The following is a 26,271-nucleotide window of genomic DNA, read 5'->3' as shown; positions in this document are numbered from 1 at the left end:
CCTGGCTATGGGTTTCAATAATTCGTCCGCCTCGCACTCGACCGCATTTTGAATGTCACGGATATGTTCCCTCACCCTTACCCGTAATTGACGGGAGGTGAGGCCAATGTAAATCAGACCGCATGGGCATGTGGCATAATAAATCACATTCTCTGTGCAGCAAGTAATATGATGTGTAATCTAGAATTCTTTAAGCCCATCACTAGATTTAAATGAAAATGAATGTTCCAGATATTTACAGTACATACTGCGCAGTTTTTACATGGAAAGAAACCCCATTTGCGGCCCTTTTAGCCAAAAATACCTGCAGGTTCCTGGCCTTTATAATAACTGTGGCTTAAGAGATCTCTCAAATTCTTGTTTCTCCGATATGTAACTGAAGAAACTTCAGGGACATGTTCAGCCAAGGTCCGGTCCTGTTTGATTAGAGGCCAGTGTATCTCCAAAGCCGCTTTAATAGCAAATGAGCTGTTGGAAAACGTAGAAATGAATCTCACCTGGAAAATAGTGAGACATTTCATCTTGGTCTTCAAGAGATCTTCCCTCTTCACAAAAGATGCTCTTTTCCTGCATTTCTGAATAATACGTCGAGAGTAACCATGTTCTTCAAAACGTACATGTAAATCAGCAGCCTGCTTGTAATACATTGTCTCCTCTGAACAAATGCGTTTTGCCCTAAGGAACTGGCCATAGGGTATATTGCTTTTAAGATGTACAGGATGTGCCGCGGATGCATGCAGAATGCTATTGACTGATGTTTTCTTCCGGAACAGATCACTCTGTAAAAAATCCATCCCCTCCTTTATAGATCCGTGTGTCAAGGAAATCAATGCTCTCACGACTGTAATGACAGGTAAGTCTGATGTTAACATTGTTATTATTCAACTGTTTCCCAAACAGGAGAAGGTCACTTTCGGTACCCTGCCAGACAGCAAAAACATCATCTATATACCTCGTCCATAATAGGACTTGGGAGGCAAGACTTGATGGATCAGTCAGAAAGATCCCCCTCTCCCACAGCCCCAGGAAAAGACAGGCATAGGACGGCGTGAACGCCACCCCCATGGCTGTTCCCTGGAGCTGCAGGTAGAGCGCCTCCTTAAAGATGAAGTAATTGTGAGATAGTGCAAATTCAAGGAGGGACAGCAAAAACCGTACAAAGTGTTCATCCATATCAGTGGTACACAGAAAAAAATTAACAGCCTCCAGACCATCGGCATGCCTAATGGAGGTATAAAGTGACTCACATTGAGGGTTACCAGCCACATGTCAGGTTCCATAAAGATATTTGACATTTTAGATAAAACATCACCTGTACCCCTCTCTCTTGTACAGTTGGTCTACATGAGATGAGGCTGGGCTGTGTAGAATCACCAAGTATGATCTCTTGCTTCATCACAAAGTGCGCCACCAGCAAAGCCTCCTCTTTTAATGTAAGCAGCGAGCCCTCAGAAATGAAGGCAAAGTTTCCACAATGGGTTTAAGATAATGATCCAACAATTTGCCTATCCCTTCAGAAAGTCCCCCATTCCCAGAGGCCAGCCACATGTCAGGTTCCATACAGATATTTGAAATTTTAGATAAAACATCACCTGTATCCCTCAGAAATGAAGTGAAGGCAAAGTTTCCACAATGGGTTTAAGATAATGATCCAGCATTTTGCCTATCCCTTCAGAAAGTCCCCCATTCCCAGAGACCAACCACATGTCAGGTTCCATACAGATATTTGACATTTTAGATAAAACATCACCTGTATCCCTCTCTCTTGTACAGTTGGTCTACATGAGATGAGGCTGGGCTGTGTAGAATCACCAAGTATGATCTCTTGCTTCATCACAACTTGCGCCACCAGCAAAGCCTCCTCTTTTAATGTAAGCAGCGAGCATTTCAGTAGACAGATAGCGGGATGGTGATACTGATTATGGCGTCATCACCGCTCACCATCTTGGTTGAGTCTTCAAAGTTTTGGAGAACCGCATAGATGTTAGACATTCATGCCCACTCATCATCTCTTATGTGCAGAGGCTGACTGGAATATCAACATGCATGGTGTAGCTGGTATTCAGCTATTGCCCTCTGCTGCTCACAAAGCTTTGCCAACATATGTAATATTGAGTTCCAATGCATGGTGACATTGCACACCAGTCAGTGAGTTGGCAGTTACAAATGTGGCTGCAGCACTGCTAGGGTAGTGGCAGCTGTAACCTGCTTGTTGAAATGGGCACACATGCAGAATTCTTTCACAAGTAGCTCAGTCAGATCTGGGTAGGTTTTGAGAAACAGCTGAACCTCTAATTTGAGCATGTGGGCCAGGCATGGTACGTGTGTGGGCTACGAAGCTTAAGAGCTGCCACCAGGTTATGGCCATAGTCTGATGCATGTAAAGAAGCTGCGGAGACACCATCACGTGTTTCTCGACGCAAGCAGTGAATAGCCAGGTCTTTCCCCGGGAAGGAACAACCACGGGAAGGGCAGCATCCTATGAAGGAAAGCCACCTAATGTGATGGTGTCTCCGCAGCTTTTTTACATGCATCTTCATATTTCCCATAAGGGATGGGGGCAGTGTTCTGGAATCACTGCCTTGAGAAACACGTGATGGTGTCTCCGCAGTGTTGGATGTTTTGGTCTCCCCGAGGCCAATCATCTGTGCCTTTATAGCCTTTTTACTAGGCACTGCTCCTAATAGCCAGATTCCTACTCCACACTGATGAGGGGCAAAAACCCCGAAACAGCTGTCTGTGGATGGATACCATGCTTGGCATAGGTGGCTCTCCTTCATAGGATGCTGCCCTTCCCGTGGTTGTTCCTTCCCGGGGAATGGCCTGGCTATTCACTGCTTGCGTCGAGAAACACGTGATGGTGTCTCCGCAGCTTCTTTACATGCATCTGCATATTTCCCATAAGGGATGGGGGCAGTGTTCTGGAATCACTGCGTTGAGAAACACGTGATGGTGTCTCCGCAGTGTTGGATGTTTTGGTCTCCCCGAGGCCAATCATCTGTGCCTTTATGGCCATAGTCTGGTCGGTCAGAACTTTCAAAAAGTCTGCGGCAGTGTGCGGTTTGTCACCTAAGAAGTGTAGCATCTACACACCTTGTTGCCGCTTGGTCAAGGAAATGCTGCAGTGGTTGTGAGATGGAGGGTGAGGAGAAGGTGCAGGAACTGCTGTAGAATGTGAAGACAACCCTGATTGAACCAAGGTCCACAGTCCACAGTATCGGTAGTAAGTGTTCTGTCCCAGGATCAAACTTGGTCCCGACTTCTACGATGTTCACCCAGTGTGCCATCAGGGAAATGTAGTATCCCTGGTCACAGGCACTTGTCCAAATGTCCATTATTAAGTGGACCTTCCAAGTCACAGCATTGGTCAGGGTGCAGCTGATGTTATGGGACATGTGCTTGAGTAAGGCAGGGAAGGCACACCGGGAGAAAAAGTGGCTGCTGAGGACCGAGTACCGAGGAATGGCTGCCGCCATGAGGTTGCAGAAAGTTATGTCTCCACAAGCTAAATGGCAACATTTCCAGAGCAAACAGTCTGGAAATGTGGCATTTTAGCATTGTAGTCGGTGGGTGGGTGGCTGCATATTTAAGCTTGCGTTCTAAGGACTGATCTTGGACAACTAAATGCTGCCCTGGGACAAGGACATGGAAATGGTTGCTGACAGTGGTTGCAAGTGTACTACAGGTGCAGGGTGGGAGGCAACTTCACCTACATCATGGACAGAGGATTGGCGTTCCCTGTTATGACCTGGTGGTCAGGACAATAATGGACCTGGTGGATAAGAGCACACGGAATGACCTGATAGTTACTGATAATATAGGACGAGCTCTGGGACGTGGGAACTCTGCTGACCGCAATCCCTAATCCTATCAACCACACTAGAAATAGCCGTGGATTGCTCCTAACGCTCCCTATGCAACTCGGCACAGCCTAAGGAACTAGCTAGCCCTAAAGATAGAAAAATAAAGCCTACCTTGCCTCAGAGAAATTCCCCAAAGGAAAAGGCAGCCCCCCACATATAATGACTGTGAGTAAAGAAGAGAATACAAACACAGAGATGAAATAGATTAAGCAAAGTGAGGCCCGGCTTACTGAACAGACTGAGGATAGGAAAGGTAGCTTTGCGGTCAGCAAAAAAACCTACAAAAAGACCACGCAGAGGGCGCAAAAAGACCCTCCACACCGACTCACGGTGCGGAGGCGCTCCCTCTGTGTCCCAAAGCTTCCAGCAAGCAAGAACAATCAAAATAGCAAGCTGGAAAGAAAAATAGCAAACCAGAGAAAAACAAGCAGTCACTTAGCTTCTGCTGGGAAGACAGGTCACAAGAACGATCCAGGAGAGAACTAGACCAATACTGGAACATTGACAGGTGGCATGGAGCAAAGATCTAAGTGGAGTTAAATAGAGCAGCAGGCTAACGAATTAACCTCGTCACCTGTGGAAGGAAACTCAGAAACACCCACAGCCACCAGAGAAAGTCCATGGACAGAACCAGCCGAAGTACCATTCATGACCACAGGAGGGAGCCCGACAACAGAATTCACAACAGTACCCCCCCCTTGAGGAGGGGTCACCGAACCCTCACCAGAGCCCCCAGGCTGACCAGGACGAGCCAAATGAAAGGCACGAACCAGATCGGCAGCATGAACATCAGAGGCAAAAACCCAGGAATTATCTTCCTGACCATAACCCTTCCACTTGACCAGGTACTGGAGTTTCCGTCTCGAAATACGAGAATCCAAAATCTTCTCCACCACATACTCCAACTCCCCCTCAAGCAACACCGGGGTAGGAGGATCAACGGATGGAACCACAGGCGCCACGTATCTCCGCAACAACGACCTATGGAACACATTATGGATGGCAAAAGAAGCAGGAAGGGCCAAACGAAATGACACAGGATTGATAACCTCAGAAATCTTATACGGACCAATGAAACAAGGCTTAAACTTAGGAGAGGAAACCTTCATAGGAACATAACGAGACGACAACCAAACTAAATCCCCAACACGAAGTCGGGGACCCACACAACGCCGGCGGTTAGCGAAACGTTGAGCCTTCTCCTGGGACAATGTCAAATTGTCCACCACATGAGTCCAAATCTGCTGCAACCTATCCACCACAGTATTTACACGAGGACAGTCCAAAGACTCAACCTGCCCTGAAGAGAAACGCGGATGGAAACCAGAATTGCAGAAAAACGGCGAAACCAAAGTAGCTGAGCTGGCCCGATTGTTAAGGGCGAACTCAGCGAACGGCAAAACGGATACCCAATCATTCTGATCAGCAGAAACAAAGCATCTCAGATATGTTTCCAAAGTCTGATTAGTTCGTTCGGTTTGGCCATTTGTCTGAGGATGGAAAGCCGAGGAAAAAGACAAATCAATGCCCATCCTAGCACAAAAAGATCGCCAAAACCTCGAAACAAACTGGGAACCTCTGTCAGAAACGATGTTCTCCGGGATACCATGTAAACGAACCACATGCTGGAAAAATAATGGCACCAAATCAGAGGAGGAAGGCAATTTAGACAAAGGTACCAAATGGACAATCTTAGAAAAGCGATCACAAACCACCCAAATGACCGACATCTTTTGAGAGACGGGGAGATCCGAAATAAAATCCATAGAAATATGCGTCCAGGGCCTCGTCGGGACCGGCAAGGGCAAAAGCAACCCACTGGCACGAGAACAGCAGGGCTTAGCCCGAGCACAAGTCCCACAGGACTGCACAAAAGAACGCACATCCCGTGACAAAGACGGCCACCAAAAGGATCTAGCCACCAAATCTCTGGTACCAAAGATTCCAGGATGCCCAGCCAACACTGAACAATGAATCTCAGAGATAACTCTACTAGTCCATCTATCAGGGACAAACAGTTTCTCTGCTGGGCAACGGTCAGGTCTATCAGCCTGAAATTTTTGCAGCACCCGCCGCAAATCAGGGGAGATGGCAGACAAAATTACCCCCTCTTTGAGAATACCCGCCGGCTCAAGAACACCCAGAGAGTCAGGCACAAAACTCCTTGACAGGGCATCAGCCTTCACATTCTTAGAGCCCGGAAGGTACGAAACCACAAAAACAAAACGGGAGAAAAATAACGACCATCGAGCCTGTCTCGGATTCAACCGTTTGGCAGACTCAAGAAAGTCAAATTCTTGTGATCTGTCAAGACCACCACGCGATGCTTGGCTCCTTCAAGCCAATGACGCCACTCCTCGAATGCCCACTTCATGGCCAACAACTCTCGATTACCAACATCATAATTGCGCTCAGCAGGCAAAAACTTTCTAGAAAAGAAAGCACATGGCTTCATCACCGAGCCATCAGAACTTCTTTGCGACAAAACAGCCCCTGCTCCAATCTCAGAAGCATCAACCTCAACCTGAAACAGGAGCGAAACATCTGGCTGGCACAACACAGGGGCAGAAGAAAAACGACGCTTCAACTCCTGAAAAGCCTCTACAGCTGCAGAAGACCAATTGACCACATCAGCACCCTTCTTGGTCAAATCAGTCAACGGTTTAGCAACACTAGAAAAATTAGCGATGAAGCGCCGATAAAAATTAGCAAAGCCCAGGAACTTTTGCAGGCTCGGCTGAGTCCAATCGTAAATGGCTTGGACTTTAACAGGGTCCATCTCGATAGTAGAAGGGGAAAAAATGAACCCCAAAAATGAAACCTTCTGAACTCCAAAGAGACACTTTGACCCCTTCACAAACAAGGAATTCGCACGAAGGACCTGGAACACCATTCTGACCTGCTTCACATGAGACTCCCAATCATCCGAAAAGACCAAAATATCATCCAAATACACAATCAGGAATTTATCCAGGTACTCTCGGAAGATGTCATGCATAAAGGACTGAAATACTGAAGGAGCATTGGAAAGCCCGAATGGCATAACCAGGTACTCAAAATGGCCCTCGGGCGTATTAAATGCTGTTTTCCATTCATCGCCTTGTTTAATACGCACAAGATTATACGCCCCTCGAAGATCTATCTTGGTGAACCAACTAGCCCCTTTAATACGAGCAAACAAATCAGACAGCAACGGCAAACGATACTGAAATTTGACTGTAATTTTATTGAGAAGGCGGTAATCAATACAAGGTCTCCAAGAACCATCCTTCTTGGCCACAAAAAAGAACCCTGCTCCTAACGGTGATGACGACGGGCGAATATGGCCTTTCTCCAAGGATTCCTTTATATAACTCCGCATAGCGGCGTGTTCTGGCACAGATAAATTGAACAATCGGCCCTTAGGAAACTTACTACCAGGAATCAAATTTATTGCACAATCGCAATCCCTATGAGGAGGTAAGGCACTGGCTTTGGGCTCATCAAATACATCCCGATAATCCGACAAAAACTCTGGAACTTCAGAAGGAGTGGAAGACGAAATAGACAAAAATGGAACATCACCATGTACCCCCTGGCAACCCCAGCTGGACAAAGACATAGATTTCCAGTCCAATACTGGATTATGAACCTGTAGCCATGGCAACCCCAAAACGACCACATCATGCAGATTATGCAACACCAGAAAGCGGATATCCTCCTGATGTGCAGGAGCCATGCACATGGTCAATTGGGTCCAGTACTGAGGCTTATTCTTGGCCAAAGGCGTAGCATCAATTCCTCTCAATGGAATAGGATACTTCAAGGGCTCCAAGAAAAAACCACAGCGCCTAGCATACTCCAAGTCCATCAAATTCAGGGCAGCGCCTGAATCCACAAATGCCATAACAGAATAGGATGACAAAGAACAAATCAGAGTAATGGACAATAGAAATTTAGACTGTACCATACCAATGGTGTCAGACCTAGCGAACCGCTTAGTGCGCTTAGGACAATCGGAGATAGCATGAGTGGAATCACCACAGTAAAAACACAGCCCATTCCGACGTCTGTGTTCTTGCCGTTCAGCTCTGGTCAAAGTCCTATCACACTGTATAGGCTCAGGCCCATGCTCAGATAGTACCGCCAAATGGTGCACAGCTTTACGCTCACACAAGCGTCGATCGATCTGAATGGCCAAAGACATAGACTCATTCAGACAAGCAGGCATGGGAAATCCCACCATGACATCCTTAAGGGCTTCAGAGAGACCCTTTCTGAAGATTGCTGCCAGGGCACATTCATTCCACTGAGTGAGCACAGACCACTTTCTAAACTTCTGACAATATACAGTTAGGGCCAGAAATATTTGGACAGTGACACAAGTTTTGTTATTTTAGCTGTTTACAAAAACATGTTCAGAAATACAATTATATATATAATATGGGCTAAAAGTGCACACTCCCAGCTGCAATATGATAGTTTCCACATCCAAATCGGAGAAAGGGTTTAGGAATCATAGCTCTGTAATGCATAGCGTCCTCTTTTTCAAGGGACCAAAAGTAATTGGACAATGGACTCTAAGGGCTGCAATTAACTCTGAAGGCGTCTCCCTCGTTAACCTGTAATCAATGAAGTAGTTAAAAGGTCAGGGGTGGATTCCAGGTGTGTGGTTTTGCATTTGGAAGCTGTTGATGTGAGCAGACAACATGCGGTCAAAGGAACTCTCAATTGAGGTGAAGCAGAACATCCTGAGGCTGAAAAAAAAGAAAAAATCCATCAGAGAGATAGCAGACATGCTTGGAGTAGCAAAATCAATAGTTGGGTACATTCTGAGAAAAAAGGAATTGACTGGTGAGCTTGGGAACTCAAAAAGGCCTGGGCGTCCACGGATGACAACAGTGGTGGATGATCGCCGCATACTTAATTTGGTGAAGAAGAACCCGTTCACAACATCAACTGAAGTCCAGAACACTCTCAGTGAAGTAGGTGTATCTGTCTCTAAGTCAACAGTAAAGAGAAGACTCCATGACAGTAAATACAAAGGGTTCACATCTAGATGCAAACCATTCATCAATACCAAAAATAGACAGGCCAGAGTTAAATTTGCAGAAAAACACCTCAAGAAGCCAGCTCAGTTCTGGAAAAGTATTCTATGGACAGATGAGACAAAGATCAACCTGTACCAGAATGATGGGAAGAAAAAAGTTTGGAGAAGAAAGGGAACGGCACATGATCCAAGGCACACCACATCCTCTGTAAAACATGGTGGAGGCAACGTGATGGCATGGGCATGCATGGCTTTCAATGGCACTGGGTCACTTGTGTTTATTGCTGACATAAGAGCAGACAAGAGTAGCCGGATGAATTCTGAAGTGTACCGGGATATACTTTCAGCCCAGATTCAGCCAAATGCTGCAAAGTTGATTGGACGGCGCTTCATAGTACAGATGGACAATGACCCCAAGCATACAGCCAAAGCTACCCAGGAGTTCATGAGTGCCAAAAAGTGGAACATTCTGCAATGGCCAAGTCAATCTCCAGATCTAAACCCAATTGAGCATGCATTTCACTTGCTCAAATCCAGACTTAAGACGGAAAGACCCACAAACAAGCAAGACCTGAAGGCTGCGGCTGTAAAGGCCTGGCAAAGCATTAAGAAGGAGGAAACCCAGTGTTTGGTGATATCCATGGGTTCCAGACTTAAGGCAGTGATTGCCTCCAAAGGATTTGCAACAAAATATTGAAAATAAAAATATTTTGTTCGGGTTATGTTTATTTGTCCAATTACTTTTGACCTCCTAAAATGTGGAGTGTTTGTAAAGAAATGTGTACAATTCCTACATTTTCTATCAGATATTTTTGTTCAACCCTTCAAATTAAACGTTACAATCTGCACTTGAATTCTGTTGTAGAGGTTTCATTTCAAATCCAATGTGGTGGCATGCAGAGCCCAACTCGCGAAAATTGTGTCACTGTCCAAATATTTCTGGCCCTAACTGTATCTCCGCTTCATCCTGACCCTGACACAGAGCCATTAAGATTTTCTCTGCCTGATCCACTGAATTAGGTTCGTCATAAAGCAATCCAAGCGCCAGGAAAAATGCATCAACATCACGCAATGCCGGATATCCTGGCGCAAGGGAAAATGCCCAGTCTTGAGGGTCCCCGCGTAACAAAGAAATAATGATCTTTACTTGTTGAACAGGGTCACCTGAGGAGCGAGGTTTCAAGGCAAGAAACAATTTACAATTATTTTTGAAATTCAAGAACTTAGATCTATCACCAAAAAACAAATCAGGAATTGGAATCCTAGGCTCTGACATCGGATTCTGAACCACAAAATCTTGAATGTTTTGTACACTTATAGTGAGATTATCCATCAAAGAGGACAGACCTTGAATGTCCATGTCTACACCTGTGTTCTGAACCACCCAGATGTAAAGGGGAAAAGAGAGACAAAACACACTGCAGAGAAAAAAAATGGTCTCAGAACTTCTTTTATCCCTCTATTGAGATGCATTAGTACTTTTGGCCACCTGTACTGTTAAGACCTGGTGGTCAGGACAATAATGGACCTGGTGGATAAGAGCACACGGAATGACCTGATAGTTACTGATAATATAGGACGAGCTCTGGGACGTGGGAACTCTGCTGACCGCAATCCCTAATCCTATCAACCACACTAGAAATAGCCGTGGATTGCTCCTAACGCTCCCTATGCAACTCGGCACAGCCTAAGGAACTAGCTAGCCCTAAAGATAGAAAAATAAAGCCTACCTTGCCTCAGAGAAATTCCCCAAAGGAAAAGGCAGCCCCCCACATATAATGACTGTGAGTAAAGAAGAAAATACAAACACAGAGATGAAATAGATTAAGCAAAGTGAGGCCCGACTTACTGAACAGACTGAGGATAGGAAAGGTAGCTTTGCGGTCAGCACAAAAACCTACAAAAAGACCACGCAGAGGGCGGAAAAAGACCCTCCGCACCGACTCACGGTGCGGAGGCGCTCCCTCTGCGTCCCAGAGCTTCCAGCAAGCAAGAACAATCAAAATAGCAAGCTGGACAGAAAAATTGCAAAATAGAGAAAAACAAGCAGTCACTTAGCTTCTGCTGGGAAGACAGGTCACAAGAACGATCCAGGAGAGAACTAGACCAATACTGGAACATTGACAGGTGGCATGGAGCAAAGATCTAAGTGTAGTTAAATGGAGCAGCAGGCTAACGAATTAACCTCGTCTGTTATGATTAGGTAATTCAGAACCACAATGGACCTTGAAGTTCAGAGCACACAAAATGACCTGACAATAACCAAAAGACATAGGACGAGCTCTGAGACGTGGGAACTCTGCTGACCGCAATCCCTAATCCTATCCAACCACACTAGAGGCAGCCGTGGATTGCGCCTATCGCTCCCTATGCAACTCGGCACAGCCTGAGAAACTAGCTAGGCCTAAGATAGAAAAATAAGCCTACCTTGCCTCAGAGAAATACCCCAAAGGAAAAGGCAGCCCCCCACATATAATGACTGTGAGTAGAGATGAAAATACAAACGCAGAGATGAAATAGATTTAGCAAAGTGAGGCCCAACTTACTGAACAGACCGAAGATAGGAAAGATAACTTTGCGGTCAACACAAAACCCTACAAACAACCACGCAGAGGGGGCAAAAAGACCCTCCGCACCGACTAACGGTACGGAGGTGCTCCCTCTGCGTCCCAGAGCTTCCAGCAAGCCAGAAAAAACAATTAAGCAAGCTGGACAGAAAAAATAGCAAACAAAAATAACACAAGCAAAACTTAGCTTATGCAGAGCAGACAGGCCACAGGAACGATCCAGGAGGAAGCAAGACCAATACTAGAACATTGACTGGAGGCCAGGAGCAAAGAACTAGGTGGAGTTAAATAGAGCAGCACCTAACGACTTCACCACATCACCTGAGGAAGGAAACTCAGAATCCGCAGTACCACTCACCTCCACCAACGGAAGCTCATAGACAGAATCAGCCGAAGTACCACTTGTGACCACAGGAGGGAGCTCTGCCACAGAATTCACAACACTCGTCACCTGTGGAAGGAAACTCAGAAACACCCACAGCCACCAGAGAAAGTCCATGGACAGAACCAGCCGAAGTACCATTCATGACCACAGGAGGGAGCCCGACAACAGAATTCACAACAGTTCCCATAGAACAGAGGAAGTGACAGTGGTGTCACCTCCAGACACTGTTCTGGACCATGGCGCTCGGCCCAAGTTGTCATGTGCTTGGCTTGGATGTACCTGAGCATGCTGGTGATGGTCAGGCTGGTACTTGTGCTGCCTGACCCCTGCAGATGCTGGCATTGGCCGCATTCATGTTTCCTTCAATGACAACCAGTCGTCCTGTCCCTGCAGCTGAAAAACACCCCCATAGCATGATGCTGCTTCCACCATGTTTCACTGTTTGGATTGTATTGGGCAGGTGATGAGCAATGCCTGGTTTTCTCCACACATACCACTTAGAATTATCCCCAAAAAGGTCTATTTTCATCTCATCAAACCAGAGAATCTTATTTCTCATTGTCTGGGAGTCATTCATGTGATTTTTAGCAAACTCTATGCAGGCTTTCATATATCTTGCACTGAGGAGAGGCTTGTGTCGGGCTACTCTGCCACAAAGGCCTGACTGGTGGAGGGCTGCAGTGATAGTTGACTTTGTGGAACTTTCTCCCATCTCCCTACTGCATTTCTGAAGCTCAGCCATAGTGATCTTTGGGTTCTTCTTTAACTCTCTCACCAAGGCTCTTCTCCCATGATTGCTCAGTTTAGCTGGACGGCCAGGTCTAGGAAGACATCTCGTGGTCCCAAACGTCTTCCATTTAAGGATTATGGAGGCCACTGTTTTCTTAGGAACCTAGAGTACTGCAGAAATTCTGTTGTAATTTTGGCCAGATCTGTGCCTTGCCACAATTCTGTCTCTGAGCTCCTTGGCCAGTTCCTTTGACCTCATGATTCTGATTTGGTCTGACATGCACTGTGAGCTGTAAGGTCTTATATAGACAGGTGTGTGCCTTTCCAAATCAAGTCCTATCAGTTCAATTGAACACAGCTGGCCTCAAATGAAGGAGTAAACCAATCTCAAGGAGGATCACAAGGAAATGGAGTGACTGAGCAAGGGGTCTGAATATTTATGACCATGTGATATTTCAGTTTTTCTTTTTTAATAAATTTGCAAAAAATTCAACATTTGTTTTTTTTTCAGTCAAGATGGGGTGCAGAGTGTACATTATTGTAAAAAAATGAACTTTTTTGAATTTACCAAATGGCTGCAATGAAACAAAGAGTGAAAAATTTAAAGGTGTATGAATACTTTCTGTACCCACTGTATGGGCAAAAATATTTGGACACTTACTATGTGATGAGAAGATCAATTCATGAAAAACTGAGTTAATTTTGAATTTCCTGAAATTTGCAGTTTAGCGTAAATTCAAATATTTTGTAATTCAGTTCATGGTTTGCAAAAAAATAACTTGCCCAGCACCATTTTCCACATTGCTGAAGCATCAGAGAGCAGGCTTGGCATCCATTTGCATTTTGGCATGTCCTCCCCATAATGCCCTGCAGCTATGACATCTTTTGGTTTATCATACTTTGCACAATGTTGCTCAGTACCTGGACCTTACAGATCAGCGGTTCCTAGGGGAGCACAATTTATACAGCAGAGTCATTTTCCATCTTCACTTGGTAAGTATCTCTTATATAAAGTGTAAGTAAGCTCTTACACTCAGTGAGGTCCTCTTGTAGAGCGCAAACTGTTATGCTCAGTGGTGTCCTCTCTTCTGTAGAATGTAAGCTCTTATGGTCAATCGGATCCTCTCTCTGTGCAGTAGAGTGTAAGCTATTATGGTCTGTGGGGTCCTCTCTCTCCTGTAGAGTGTAAGCTCTTATGGTCAACATGGTCATCTCTTCCTCTCTCTCTCTCGTTTAGAATGTAAGCTCTTAAGGTCAGCGAAGTCTTCTCTCTCCTGTAGAATGTAAGCTATTATGGTAGCATGGTCCTCTCTCTCCTGTAGAGTGTAAGCTCTTATGGTCAGCCAGGTCCTTTCTCTCCTGTAGAGTTTAAGCTCTTATGGTCAACACGGTCATCTCTTCCTCTCTCTCCTGTAGAGTGTAAGCTTTTATGCTGAATGCAAATGTCTCTCTCCTGTACAGTATAAGCTGTTCTAGTCAGCAGGGTCCTTTCTTTCTTGCCTGTTAAGTGTAAGCTCTTATGGTCAGGAAGTGTCTCTGTCTTCTCTCCCTCACATGTATTTTATCATCAATTACAAGCTTTCCAATATTGATATACACATTTTAAGGGAAAAATTGATGAAGTTGCACTATTCAAATTTCAAAAGATTCACTCATCTCTTCTCTACTTACATATTCAATATCTTTCATGACCTTTTATTCTAAATCTATCGGCATTATTGTGCAGTCGGTTCCTCCTTTGCAGCTAAAATATTTTCCACTGTCCTGGGAAGGTTTTCCACAAGATTTTCACCTATTTTGCATATTCTTGTAGCGGAGCATTTGTGAGATGTTGGAGGAGAGGGCATGGCTCACAATCTCCATTCAAGTGTGCTGGGACACAATCATGCTAGAATAGAAAATAAACCAGAACCAGCTATGTAATTGCAGTCATGTATATTTTGTTCTTAAATGCAGCAGCGTTTCTGAGAAAACATACTTTGAAAAGTTTTCTAGGGCCTATACATATAGGATGATTAGTCAATAGCAGGTTACCGGCCTTTTCTCCTCTCTCCTGCTCCCCTAGACTGACAGGTCCCTGGTTATGTGTGTGCAAAGGGAGAGACCTGTCAGTAGACAACAGAGTGGAATCATGGTAATAGATAGACAAACTGGAAGGGACAGACACAAGGGAAAGTAGTGACACATTTGACAACAGAGACACATTGGTAGGTGAGGATGGAGGTGGTGAGTCCAATTTTAGCAGGGTTTTTGACTCCGGGTCTTCATCCTGGTGGGAATATTTTTAGTTTTTAACCTTTGCTTTCTTGGCCGAGTGGGAGTAGTGGCCTCTGTAGCAGTCTTCTGGCATGGTGCTGGATTGGGCTGCGTGGTGGATGCTACTGGCTTCAGGGGTGCTGAACTTGAGAGCATGGTGGATGCTGCCGGCTGCAGGGGTGCTGAACTTGGGAGCATGGTGGATGCTGCTGGCTGCAGGAATGATAAAGCAGGCAGTGTGATGGATCTGTGAACTGGAGGCGGTGGTGGTGGTGGATAGTTCAGTGCTGTGGGAGTTTTAAAGTAGATATTTGGCTGTTGGTAATATCCTCCAGCTTGTTGATTGTAGCTTTGGGACTGCTGCTGCAATGCGTGGCTATAAGCAGCTTGACAGGCCTGCATAAGGTTGATCTGGAATTGAAGTGTAAGGTTTTATGACACTTCTCACTCTGCAGAAGAAAGTAAATTTGCTCCGATCTCTCAAGGTCGGCTTCCAGGCGGGCGGTCAAGGCATTTATTGACATCCTGTAGAAGTGTGTTCACATGGGTGAACCCACTCTTTAGTCTATCACCAAGCACCTTAATCCCATCCTGGAAGACCGAGCTTAAGTACATAAACTCGGGCATGAGTGACCTCTCCCAGGCCCTCTGCCACTGACGAAAAGACCCAACAAAAGCAGCGACAGATTGCTGGGAGAAGGGGAAAACCTAATGGACCGGCGGCTGCCTGTTCCTCAGCCTGTGAAGCCTGACAGGTTGCTACATCGCTGGAGGATGATTGGGATTGTGCCTGTTTGTTGGCTGGTTGATGAGAGTCCACTCCAACAGAGGACGATTCAGGTTGTGTGGTGCTGCACCAGGTTCTGTGGTGCAAAAAAAAAAGAAAAACATTAGTGTAAAGCAAAAAAAAAGGTTAAAGACAACACAAAAGATACTCACGTTCACGTAGCAAGCGCAGGCCTCAGAAAAGCAAGGTTCCCGTGGTGTTTGTATTTTCTGAGTATCCTTTGAGCAGCACCACTGTTAACCTGGTTCTCCTGTCTCATGTCCTTGTTGAAGCAATCCTTTATCAAGCGCCAACACACTCTTATTCTCTTCACTGTGAAGGGTGAAAAAAGGAAAAAAATTATTGTAAAACAATGCACCTACATTTACAGTTTCACTGGCGCCTCACAACACATTGCAATACTTACCAAAATAATTTCTGGTACATGGCGTGGCATGGTCCCAATCATGCAGCAGCGATCTGGCCACTTCTTTCCAGATTCGTCGAATCACAGCAATGTCAGATGCTGACGATCACGGGTGTCCCACAATGGTACTCACTCTTGCATAAGGTGAATGAGTTACTTGTTCTCAATGTCCTGTTTGGCTTCTTCCCATTGTGGAACCTATAGATCCAATAAAACAAAATAATTTTAAGAAAAAAATGAAAAAAAATCAATTACAACTCTGATGAAAAGAATACTTACACCACGTCATTCCTCCTGAAACAAATGAGCCCGGCAACCCTGGGAAGAATCATTTCCACTCGACTGCTCCTGCTCTTCATCAGTGGAAGATACTTGTAAAGAAATTACATGATTTAACACAGGTATTGTATTGCCAGTCAATACATACCAATCAGTTTAGCGAATGTGATTACATAATCGGTGTCATGTCCACCCTGGCATGCAGTCCGTTCTTCACTTGAGGACATGGTTGAAGAGCAGGCTGCAGTCAAGTGAAACACTACAGAAAAAAAAATAAAACATAATGTAAACTTGTTAAGAGCGAAACACAATGTAGCCCCCCCCCCAAAAAAAAAAAAAAATGGACACCAATACTTACATTACAGGCAGTAGTCCAACAGCACAGCAGTCAGCACAGGACAGGGAGAGATGACAGCACCAGGACAGATGGCAGCACCAGGAGAGATGCCAGCACCAGAGACAGCAGCACCAGGACAGATGGCAGCACCAGGAGAGTCGCCAATGCCAGGAGAGATGGCAGCACCAGGAGACAACCAGTCTATAGGAACAGAAAAAAAATTAAGAGAGACACACATTTTCACAGGTTCTTTACTTACATAGCCAGTGTTGTCCTTACAGGACAGCAGCACCAGGGGAGACGCCAGCACCAGAGACAACAGCAACAGGACATATGGCAGCACCAGGAGAGATGCCAGCACCAGGAGAGATGGCAGCACCAGGAGACAACCAGTCTAAAGGAACAGAAAAAAATAAGAGAGACAGACATTTTCAAAGGTTCTATACTTACATAGCCAGTGTTGTCCTCACCAGGACAACAGCACCAGAGAACAGAGAACCATGTGCACCACTATTTGAGGTGACAAGGGTAGGTTCCCACACCATTAGTAATAATAATAAGAAACCTGGCACTCAACTTGAAGTGATCAATCTGGTAATTAAATAGGATTCACTGTAGTAGTCAAAAAAAACTTTTCGGTCTAGCATCAGACCTTCTTCAGTTACTACAAAAATAACAAAAAACAAACAATATACAAAGAAAGTATGTACAACAAATGAGAAATACATGGTCCAGTAATAAAGTCATAAGAAATAAGATGAATGCCGATACCACAGTAGCTTTTACCATAAACATCATCTAAAAGAAATAGAAATATATAAGAGAACCTCAGGTAAAGAGACAGTGACACAAGGGCCAGTATAGTGAGGCCAGAAACATAATGGTGGTAGTAAACATGGGGTGGCACGTACCAAGTTGAAGTGTTTCTATTGGTTCGATAGTGCCAATTGGTGCAGTAGCAGATCACTGGATCTATGGTGAAAAACACTCTGGTTCAAAACTAAGGAAGTAAAATGATAGTGTGGTATATAGAGGGAAATCGTCACATACCCAGGGGACTGTGTGTCCTGGAATAGGAGATAAAGTAATGGAGCCTGCAAACAGACGCAGCCTGATGTGAGTTACAGCTCACCAAAACGTATATGTAAAAAAAATAAAAAAAATATATCTATCAAAAGAAGTCCAATGGTGGTGATAGTAAGAGACCCGCCGAGGTAACTAAGCTTTTCGCTAGTATTTGAAGCATGTGGCATGCCGCGGTGACTTGGAGAGGACACGGTGTTCGTCGCTAGTCCTGTGAGTGAAAGCATGGTTTAAAAGGGGAAGGGGTGGGCTGAAGCGCCGCTGATAGGCATGAAGAACCGGATGTGACGTCACCGGAAGATGAATGTGCGTTCCACAAGATGCTGAAGTGTTCCACTCATACGGGTAGAGCTGTGAGGAGGAGAGTGTAGATAGATCCTGCAGTGTGTTCCACTGTGTATAGATGTTCCGAGATAGGTGTAGATCTGCGGTGTGTTCCACTGCATGCAGATATAGGGAGACAAGTGTAGATCTGCTATGAATGATCCTGTGGTGCAGGGTATAATGTGCATGTGAACTAAGGTGCAAGCCAGACAATGGAGGTGATTATATCCCTAGTAAAGGCGGCTCTAGGAGCAGAAGAAAAGATAAAGTATTAGCAGAGGTGTGTTCAAATAACATCATATAATACACTGATCCCAACTGGAAAATTATGGATACACAATTCTTGTGAATACATATAAAACACAAATATGCAAAGACAATGTGAACATTACAACGTTGCGTACAGGGATATGAGGACCTAAATATGCAAAAACATTATAAGAGAGCATTACAACATTGCATTAGGCATAAGTACCATTGAATAAAAAGTTCCACCTCAATGATATAAGGTATTACATAAACGATAACAAGTCATATTCCCTGTTGTGGCCTTTTGGGGATAAGGCATCTAGAGTATGTATCCAAAAGGCCTCCCATCGTTTCAATTGTTTAATGCGGTCACCTCCTCTCCTACACTGTGGGATTTGTTCAAGGATTTGGAATTTCAGTTGGGTTAGTTTATGTCCCATAGTGATGAAATAGTAAGGGATGGGGAGTAGCATATTTTTACACCGAATGGTGCTTTTGTGCTTAGAAACCCGATCCTTTACGGATTGTGTTGTCTCGCCAACGTATAATAACCCACAGGGGTATTTAATCGCGTATACAGCAAAAGAGGTGTCGCAAGTGTAGAAACCCTAGATATTATATATCTTGCCAGTTAATGGGTGAGCGATACCAGGTCCTTTCTGTACGTCATTGCACTGTGTGCAATTTAAACTTGGAAATGTGCCATTTCTGGGACTTTTTAGGAAACGTTTAATAATAGACTTGTCTGGACCTATATCTGCCCTAATTAGGGTGTCTCTCAAATTAGGGGCTCGTGTAAAACAAGGTAAAAAAGGCTCTGAGAATTTAGGAATATCCGGGAATGCTGAGTGAAGGAGTGGCCAATGCTTACGTATAGATTTATTAATCAAATAAGCAAAAGGGTGATAGGAATGAACAAAGGCAATCCTGTCCACTTTTTCCTGTCTTCCTGTCTCCTGGTATGTTGTAGAGATCTTGACTTATTAAGGGTAGGTTGGGGGTAGCCCCTCTTACTGAACTTAGATTCCATTTCTCGAGTTCTGACTTCTCGAACCGTGTCGTCAGACACAATATGGTTAACCCGCTGTAATTGGGCCTTAGGAATAGAGGATTTCATCGGGGCCATATTTCTTATGACTTACTGGACCATGTATTTCTCATTTGTTCTACATACTTTCTTTGTATATTGTTTGTTTTTTGTTATTTTTGTAGTAGCTGAAGAAGGTCTGATGCAAGACCGAAACGTTTTTTTGACTACTACAGTAAATCATATTAAATTACCAGATTGATCACTTTAAGCTGAGTGCGGGGTTTATTATTATTATTATTAGCAGCACCAGGAGAGATGCCAGCACCAGGAGAGACGCCAGCACCAGTAGAGATGGAAGCACCAGGAGACAACCAGTTTTGTGCTTCCGTCCAGAGTCTTGTGCTTCCGTTATGATTTTACTCCAATTACTTCTGTCTTTAAAATGAAACCACACCATGTAACATTAATCTTCCACATTTTGCTCTATGTCCTTTCATCCTGTGCTTATTCTTGTGATGTTTTGCTACATTCTTACATTGCATCTCCTTTTGTTTATGGTTGTAAACGCTAAGCATACATTCAGTGCTGTAAACAGTTCCACAACAGATGCAGGACAATGCATCATTTGCAGCGGCATATAAACTAAGAAACTCAACAAAAGACTTAATTATACAAATAACTAATCATATTTTCACTGCCTAGTGCATTTCTACTCCTGTTTACGGTTAACATAGCTTTCCATTTATTTTGCATTTACTCTCTAATTATGTTGGTGATTAGGTAAGAAAGACTTTAATTACATATGTGTGTCATGTATAAAGCACTAGCAGCAAAGTTGCAGCAAAAAGCAGAAAATAAGTTTCCATTACAAGTAACACTGTGGTAAAAGCAAAATTGAATTTGTGTTTTAACTCTTTATTTGTAAATGATGCTTGCACCATGAGCACTGATTTAAAGTGTAACTTATAAGCTTTTTATAAGTTAGGTACTCTTCTTAGCGTGAACCATGTATGGATTCATAGCACAATTCCACCTTATCAGGTTATCGATTAGTGGGGATCTCGACTCTTAAACTTCACCAATCAACACTGTCATTATGACATGTCAAACATTTTATGAAATTATTGCTACTAGTGGGGTATTGCCAGGTGACAATCGGACCTGGAGATGAGGGGGACCTGCCTGGATTCTCAGGCGAGCACCACTTTCAATTGTGTCGCCAAGATGTGGTTACAATTGAAAACTAGAGCACAAACCAGTGGACTCCCTGCATCACTACACTAGCAAGGTTTGGTAAGCTTTAACAAGATTCAGTCTGTCCGATGGCAGGAGCTCACAGAAAATGTTAGGCAGCACAATGAGATAACCATATCATGCGGCCTTCAAAGTGCAGAGCACAGCAGAGGGAGAATTAAAGAGGATCTCCTAGCCAGGTGGACTAAGTGAGTTTCTTTTTTATCTTTTTTGTTTTTCCCCTCTGGAGCACTCAAGGCAGGACAATCTAAAGGGAGTTATAATAAAAAGGACATGGCAAAAGACAATATTATTATTGCATGAGGGCACAAATGAGAACATTACTTTGTGGGGGCAAAGAGAATAGTGTATTACTGTTTTGCACCACAAAAAGTAGATATTTCTGTTGTGTAGGGAAAGAGTGAGTTTTATTTTAAATGTGTAGGGGCAAAAAGGGGACACTACTATGGCGTGGGGCACTATTAATGTACAGTATAAAGGCATGAAGGAGACACTATTACATTGTGGAGGCACAGAGAAATCATAATTGCTATCTGGTGGCATAAAATCAAAGATTATTACTGTGCTGAGTCACAATAAAACTTAAATCTACTGTGGGAAGAGCAATATTTTTATCATGCAAGGGCACAAAGTTGACTCTATTACTATGCAAAGACACAAAAGGAGTACTATTATTGTGTTAAAATACACAGGGGGCACTATTACTGTGTATAGGCACTAAGGAGTCACTAACACTGCACAAGAGCTTGGTAGAATGGTGGACCTCATTATAAAATCAATCAAAAAAAGATATGTGTGCTAGATTCTGTAGAGACGAGTCACGGCAGGAAGAAGTCTTTAAAGTGAACCTGTCAGCAGGATTGTGCTGAGTAACCTATACACAATGTTAGGTCGGCGCCGTTATACTGATTAAAATGATACCTGGGTGATGAAATCCATTTTGTAATTGTTGTTTAATCTTTATTTGTGGTTTTCAATTAATGAGATTCTCGCGGTTTGGGGCGATACAGTGGGGGGGTCTTCATGAGGTGCTGGAGTTGGGCGATGCTGCAGGCCTTGGGCTTCAAGAAAATGTTGGCTGTGTGAGGAAGGAGGGAGTCCACGCTCTGCACACAGCTGACATTTTCTTCAGCTTACCACTGGGAGGCCAATGACTATAGCCTGGCACCGATGAGACACACCCTTATGCCTGCCTATTGCCTGCAGAATCGGCCCACTCCTGCCGCTGTCAGCTTCTTACAGTGGAAACCCTCCATCCTGTGACCCAGCTTTAATGCCACAGCCTCCCACCGGTAAGCTAAATTTGGACTACTTGGCAGACCCCCTTTGACAAATTAAAACATTTTTTTCTATGTTTCTCCTTAAAATTTGAGGTGCGTCTTATGGTCCTGTAAGTCTTATAGTCCACAAAATATTATCATTTATGAAAGACAGATCATAATTTACAGTCTAAATCACCCTGGATGGGGTTCTATACATTATTGCCCATAAAGCTCACTTATAGTGTTACAATTATTAAATTTACTACACAGGTCTTTTATAGTCCTAAACAGTTAAAATATTTACAGTTGTTCTTCTTTATAAAGCTAAAGCACATTCATATATTTAGCTTTACAAGATTTCTTACTAGAACAAAATGCCATCTTCCTCAGCATCCAGAAGTTTGAAGGTTACCTTCACCTACCTACAGGCTTTAAGTAAATGTTAAGCAACCTTTTCAGTCAGTAAAAAGGTTGTCATCATCAGTACTACAGAAACCAAATGTAAGGATGGTAAGAAGTTGGGGAAATAAGTTACAGTGTCTGTGCCTCAGACAATCATTGATGCTGTGAGAAGGAGACTCCTGAGATGAAGTTAATTGGTCAGACACAGCACATGACTTTTGGGTATGGGATGGACCCCACTCCTTCTTAAAACCACCATAACTACTGTAAACCTAGGTACTAAAATAAATACACAAAATACATTATTTTGGTTGTCAAAATGGCCACAGCTTTCATTCAAATCACAGGAATAAATAATCACAGTAGGAGTCAGGTGGAGTGCAGTACATTGGGATTCACAAGTACTGGGATATCCCCAGCTGTCTGACATACAGCACCAGGACAGACAGCCATAAAGGGTCGGCACGCACTGGCTTGCCATTCAAGCAGAGCCAGTAAACTTTCAGGGCACCAATGACCCTATTATCCTCACCACTGTGCCCGCCCCTGATTGATGTTACCATTACAACGTCCTTGAGGCTGGCCACCAAAGCCGAGCCTGCTCACCACCATGAGGTTTTACATCCTCTATTAGTTAAAATGAGTCCACCTTAACTTGCCTGCAACTTCCACCTGACTCCTAAACCGCCACCAGCGAGGCCATTTGACACCTTGAATGGACTCGACCCCCATCACCCATGCCTAATAAAGTCATCAACCAGTTCTGCATGCTATGGAAAGACTGTGCATATAAGGAACCAAATTCCAGGACTACAACAGATTAATTTTAACAATGCAACACTACCAAATTATGATCGATAATATGGTAACTACAGCAAAATACCAGCCGCTAAACATCCTGCAATGTGGATCCTATAATGGGGAATGCAGAAACTAAACCATAACAAAGGGGTAGCCACAGTTTGACTACCTGTATAATGACATCTGTGATGCCTCAAAAACTATTATACCACATGTATCGTAGCCAGCTCTAATAACTCACTAATTCACAGATTTCAGTTCAAGAAACCACCATTTCATACAGTAGCTGGGCTGTGCAGTAACCAATTCTTAAACCCACTTACTATTACTACCCAAAAAGTGATGAGTGTATATAGAGAGAAAGATACTATAAACAAGGAGTAATTAAAAGCCATACACAATATAATATTTACATTATAACCGATCATTAAATAATTTAAATAATTTTTGCAATATTTGGACATAGTAAATGAAATAAGCCTATAGCAGAAAAGTCTACAAAGGCATTATTAATAACCTTGCCACGCCATTGTTAATTGCTTTACAGGCACTTGATAGCATATACCATTAACCCTCTCCAACTGGGACAAAGGCATTGGAAATAGGCACATCGCCCTTCATGTTAATGCACTTGATTTCTTCACCCTTAGCCGCTCCCACTGGCTCAAGGGCATTGGGATGCACTTTATTACTTTTCCCTTAGTCACTCCCACTGACTCCAGGGCACCCATATTAGGTACATTGCTCTTCAGTTTAATGCCCCAGATAACTGCATTGTCCAGACAACAACCTTGAAAGAAATAGGAGTTGGTCAATATAAACAGTCAAAATCTGTGCCTCAGCATTCTCAAGTCACAGGTACTATTCAGGACCTCGTCCAACACCCCAGGCATATAATCTGTCCAGGTGCTATTCAGGACGTCAGTCCAACACCCCAGGCATATAACCTGTCCAGGTGCTTTTCAGGACATCAGTCCAACATCCCAGGCATGTGACCTGTCCAGGTGCTATTCAGGATCTCGTCCAACACCCCAGGCATATGACCTGTCCAGGTACTATTCAGGACCTCGTCCAACACCCCAGGCATATGACCTGTCCAGGTACTATTCAGGACCTCGTCCAACACCCAATTTGTATGCATGTAGAATATGATTGCCATGACCACAGGGACTTTACCCTAACAGGGTCTTGTAAGATATAAATGCTTCTGCAGACCAGGGGGCCATACCGTGATGGTCACTCCTCCACACCATGGGGCCATACCAAAGATGATTACCCCTCCATACCAGGGGGTTATACAATGATGTACACCCCTCTAAACAGGGGCCATACCCGAGATGTTTACTCCTCCACACAAGAGGTCATACTATGATGAATATCCCCCTAAACAGAGGGTCCATACCTGAGATGGTTACCCCTACTGACCAAATTATAATTAGCTTCAAGGACCCACTAAAAAACAAAACAAATAAGTACTTTTTTTTGTTAATAATACACACCTTTATTAAAACAAACATGCAATAACCCAACAAAGCATAAATAACCTTAGCTTGCTGGGAGGAGTCCTTGAAGCTCATAAGATCTGGCGATTACCAAACATAAAGTGAACATAAAATGTACCAACTACTCCCAGACGTTACCCCACTGGCTCGGGAGCACCATAACCACAGGGTTCCAATGTTCACTTGAACTTCCTGAGGTTCCGATAAACCCTTGCCGAAACTCCCCTCCACATTGCACCAGATCCAGAACCATACTTAATACTAAAAGGAGGAATCCATATCCCAATGGATCCCCCAGACCAATTTGTAACCAACTTCAAGGACCCCCCCAACTGCCCGGCTCCAGGTAATCCACTCAGTCTGTGCTATCCACCACCTTAGGTAATATAAAATTAAGCACTCGGTGGGTATACACCATTCCTGCAAATATATGAAAGGGACAATATAAGAATTAAAAGAACATACAATAAAACATCAAAGCATAAATAACATTAACATGCTGGGAGGAGTCCTTGAAGCTCATAAGATCTGGTGATTACCAAACAAAAAGTGAACATAAAATGTACCAACAATTACTCCCAGCAGTTACCCCACTAGCTCGGGAGCACCACAACCACAGGGTTCCAATGTTCACTTGAACTTCCTGAGGATTCAACAAACCCTTGCTGAAAATCCCCTCTACCATTCACCAGATCAAGAACCAAATTAAATTCCAAAAAGAGGAATCCATATCCCAATGGATCCCTCAGACCAATTTATAACCAACTTTAAGGACCCCCCCAACTGCACAATAAGTGGGATAAGTGAAGATGAAAGCATCATGTAAGTTTACAACCAAGGTATATTACAGGTTGATACTGGAAAATGTCCCATCATAAGGTCAGATACATTCGATGATGGGCAATGCTGTGTTATATGCTGTAACAATAAAGAAGCCGCCTGCTCCTCTACATCAGGTACAGACAGGCTCTCTAATCACCAGCTGCACATACATCATAAGAAAATATAATATGTAGGTCTAGTATAAGCTGCCTGCAGCCATAAGTGTATGTGCAGAAAACTGCAAGGTCTGTGTCCCCAGTCAGTCACACTACCTACATACAATAGACGAGAGACAGGGCTTAAAACTGGGCCCATGATGTGTTCTCCAGAGCAAGGTGCAGCATCACACTAGGAGTGCCCACTCACTGCCCGCCATCTGCTGAGTTATTAGTGCCCACTCACTGCCCACCATGACTGTGTTCGTAGTGCCCACTCACAGCCTGCCATATGCTGCGTTATTAGTGCCCCACTCACCATACCGCCATGTGTTGAATTACTCCCCGAATAATTATTGACACCTGATAAAATATATATAGTAAGGCTCCAGGTATTCCACTCAGGCTAGTGCTATCCACCATCTTAGGTAATATAAAAAAGTGCTCAGTGGGTATAACCCGATCCTGCAAACATATGAGGGGGACAATATATAGAAAAAGGGGGTGGATATATCAGGAAGGACAGCATGCAACATAATAGGACTAAAGGCTGCCATTAGGGTTGAGCAAAACAGATCGGTCATTTTCATAAGTCGCCGACTTTTGGCAAAGTTGTGTTTCATGAAACCCGACCCGATCCCACTGTGGGATCGGCCATGCAGTATGCAACCTTCGCGCCAAAGTCGCGCATCATATGATGCGTTCAGCGCCATTTCTCAGACAAGGAGGACGCAGAGTGTGGGCAGCGT

The sequence above is a fragment of the Ranitomeya imitator genome, chromosome 4, assembly GCF_032444005.1.
Source record: "Ranitomeya imitator isolate aRanImi1 chromosome 4, aRanImi1.pri, whole genome shotgun sequence".
In the NCBI taxonomy this organism is placed as follows: Eukaryota; Metazoa; Chordata; class Amphibia; order Anura; family Dendrobatidae; genus Ranitomeya; species Ranitomeya imitator.
The sequence above is the reverse complement of the archived record's forward strand: the minus strand, read 5'-3'. Positions refer to the sequence as shown.